Below are 4,086 nucleotides of genomic sequence, written 5' to 3' on the forward strand. Positions count from 1 at the left end.
CCCCCGCACCTTCCCCGCTGGGACTCCGCGCCCAGGGACGCTTCGAACCCCGCCGGTTCCGAGCCGCCCCCAGCCCCAGCCCACCCATCCTGGCGAACTCGCAGGGACAATTAGGGGACCTCCATCTTCCCTCTGTCTTCGGGAGCATAGAGCGGTCTCCCCTCTGGCTTATGGTTAAAAAACACTGAAACGAAAAGTGCACCGCCCCCTGCCCCAGGAGCTACCTTTGAAACTCAGTTTCCCTCTCCGCAAAATGGGGGTAGGATGATTAATAAATCCATAATCGATGCAGTTAGGTGAACAGATACTATCGTCTCCAAACCTTGTAGGACCGGGTAAGTCACATTAGGTAATTCGTGAGGAGTTTTCAGAAGCCACAAAGCGCTACTGCAGTTAGTGTTTGGTCACCTGGCGTGCCCACCAAGCACCGATTGTGAGTTTGGGTGTTTCAGGAGCTTGGGCTGTGTTAGGATAGAAACTCTCTCCAAACACCATCAACTGGTGTGTGCGGTGTATAGGGGGGTGCAAACTCTGGAAATAATTGCAACTTAAAGGCCAGTTTCCACAGCACATATGAACCGGTTCTTACGTTTTTCATTTCCTTACCATATATTTTACTGTTTCTTGTAAAATGAGTAAATCCTTTAAAAGTTGGCATCAGGAATGTAAGTTCCTTAAGGGCAGAAATGTGGTTTTTTATTTTTAATGTTTCTTTTTATTCTTTAGTGCTTATTTGTTTAAATGGGTGGGTTTTCAAAAATACACAGTAGTGATACATGGTGATACATGATAGAGATTTGTGGTAAGGAATATAAACGGTATAAAATGATAAGTCAAATTCGCCCTTGTTCACGCTCCTGACCTCACTCCCCAAAGGCAATCATTGCTAATGGCATCTTGCGTTTTGTTCCAGAATCATTGTGGATGTAGGAAAGTGCAACGACTCTGGATCCTAGTGCAAGATCTGGACTCCCAGCTGGGTGTAGTCCCTTCTAGATGTGATGTCCTGGGCATGTGACTCCTCCCATCCTCCTGGCGGGGGGGCGGGGGGCTCACTTCTCCCTCTACATGGGGGGATTGCAATGGGCTAGACGTAATAGATGGTTCTGAATGCATATACATAAAGCTCTTGGATGAGCCCCACCATATGGTGAATATTTGGTAAATATCAACTGCTACTAATATAGACCCAATTCATTCTTTAAAAAAATTTTTTTTAATGTTTATTTATTTTTGAGAGAAAGGGAGATGGAGAGAGGCAGAGAGAGAGGGAGACACAGAATCCGAAGCAGCTCTAGGCTCTGAGCTGTCAGCACAGAGCCAGACGCAGGGCTCGAACCCACGAACTGTGAGATCATGACCTGAGCCAAAGTTGGACTCTTTTTTTTTTTTTCTCCAAAGTTAGACTCTCAACCGTCTGAGCCACCCAGGTGTCCCCCCCAATTCATTCTATTTAATGGTTGCAGAGTACCCATTGTATGAGTTTATCATAATTATTTTACCATTCTTCTATTGATGCACAATGTTTGAATTTTTGCTCTTTAAAAAATAGCAAAAATTTTGCTATTTTTCTGTCATATAGATATTGTAGATAATACTTAACATCACTGACATATTTATGATGATACAAAATATTGTACATACATACATATCATGGTACATACATACTTATACTGATACATTTATAGATTAAAGTCCTAAAATTGAATGGTGGAGTCAAAGAATGTATGCAATTTTTACAAGGAAATTCTAGAATTAAACAATTTTTCATTATAGAAAAAAATCTCAAAATTACAGAAATTTGCAAGTATCACACAAAGATCTCCTCCCCTCCATTTGTAAGTTGCTGACATGATTTTTGTTGAGAGTGTATTTTACTCAAACAAGGGCAATTTCCTACAAACCTGGTCTAACCAAAATCGTGATACATTGCTATATCTCATCATGAGAACCCTTTCAAATTTTGCCTGTCATCTCAATAATATCCTTTAGAGTGTAAGATCCGGTTTGGAATATCTTCATTTCCTACTGTAGCTACTTAGGGGGAGCTGGGGAGGGACCCGGGAGCGAGAAGAGAGAGCTGGACGGTGGCGCTTGGTGGCTTCTGGCCGGGATCTTGGGGCTTGGTTGTTTCTCCTCAACCTGACATTCTTGTCTTGCCTGGGCATCGCCTTTGGGGTTCTGCCCACCCCGACCCCTCCCCAGCTTCTCAGGGCGCCCAGTGTGCCCTCTGGCTCTCTGACATTTCGCCCCTGCCCCTGTGACTATCCTTCCTTGTTCACTTGCTTGGGGCTGGCTTTCTCTTTCTCAACACTATGTGGTTCAATCCAGTCTCTTGGTTGGTTGGTTGATCGATTGATTGGAGAATAGTTGACATACAATATTCTGTTAGTTTCAGGCACACAATGTAGTGACTCGACAATTCTATACGTGATGCTGTGCTCACCACGATAAGTGTGGCCATCGCCTGTCCCCTTACAAGGCTATGCCAGTGACGATTCCTCGTGCCGTACCCCTCCTCCCCACGACTAACTTATTTTATAACTGGACGTTTGTACCTCTGACTCCCTGTTTGCCCATCTCCCTCTCCCCTCCCCTCTGGCAGCAACTGGTTTGTTCTGTGTTTATGAGTCTGTTGCTGTTTGTTCATTTGTTTAGTAGATTCCACATCTAGTGAAATCACATGGCGTTTGTCTTGCGCTGTCTGACTTGTTTCCCTTACCCTCTGGTTCCAACCATGTTGTCACAAATGGCGACTTGTCGTTCCTTTTTATGGCTCATGGTCTATCTACACCACATTTCAAAAGCCCATTTCATCCCTTGATGGACACTTAGGTTGCTTCCATATCTTGGGTATTGTAGAGAATGCTGCAGTAAACTTAGGGGTGCATGTATCTTTTTGAATTAGTGCTTTCTGTCTCTTACAGATGAGGAAACGGATGCAGAGAAGGGGTGGGGGTCGCCTGAGGTCACACAGTGGATTAGGAACAGCTTACCTCTCTGGCAATGAGCTTCTCATGGAGCCATCAGACTCTCCTGAAAGCTGCTTGATGAGTGGACACCAGAGGGCAGTAGAGGGCTCCTCCCCAATTCCTCGTCTTCCGGGTGGCTGCCCTGAGACCCTGCCTTTGCTGGGACTTAGGGGCAGGCATGTCATGGAGGGAAGCATTAGGGTCTGGGCCATTCCTGCAGGAAGCTCAGCATGGAAGATGACCTTGAGGGAAGGGTCCTTGAATTTCACAGTTCCGGAGGCCCTGCCTCTCCAGGGCTAGCTATGCAGCAAGGTTCACTGAAGGCTGGGCTTGGACTTCGCCTGATCTCTGCTCATAAACAGGGGACTCCAGGGGAAAGTCCTGGCGTACCAGGGAGCATCCTACAGCGTCTCTGAGACGGCGCAGTCCAGGATTTGTGCTGAAAGGCCGGCTGTCCCGGACCCACAGCCCCCCCTGGGTCCTCTAGTTCACTGCAGGCAGCTGTTAAAATCCTTCTCTCATTCTCCCCTGTCTAAATCCCCCGGGCGCTTCGGCATTGGGTTAACAAGAGGCATCTGGATTTTTGAGGTGAACATACAGGAAGTTGAATACAGACAAAATACTGCCCCAAACACCAGCCACGTCCAGCAAACCACCTGCATGTTACAAGAAAATATGTTTTCATCAGATGCTGAATGACTTCGTTTGTCTCTTACGAATCTGGAAAATTGGGAAAAATCCCATTTTTGGAAGCATTCTTTTGGCTCGGTGGTTGTGAGGGCTGAGCAGGGAATCACAGGGCCTCTGAAGAGGTGTACCTGACCCAACTGCAGCCGGCTCTTGAGAGCACAGGGCCCTGGGACCGCCCCCCACACATCTGGGGACACACACTGACCCGGAGTTGTGTTTCTCGTGGGTCGGGACCCCCGTGATGCACCTGCCTGCTGTCTCCGAGCGGTCCCCCCTCCCCCTGGCTCTCAGCTCCGGCCCTGGTTGGCGCCCCTCCCCTCCTGTGGTCCGGTCTGTCTCCTTTATTCACTCCTAGCTCAACACTCCTCCCTCTGAAAAGCATTTTCTGAGCGTCCAGCCCTCCCCACCTTAGGGTTCCCCTATT

The sequence above is a fragment of the Crocuta crocuta genome, unplaced genomic scaffold (assembly GCF_008692635.1).
Source record: "Crocuta crocuta isolate KB4526 unplaced genomic scaffold, BGI_CrCroc_1.0 scaffold290, whole genome shotgun sequence".
In the NCBI taxonomy this organism is placed as follows: domain Eukaryota; kingdom Metazoa; phylum Chordata; class Mammalia; order Carnivora; family Hyaenidae; genus Crocuta; species Crocuta crocuta.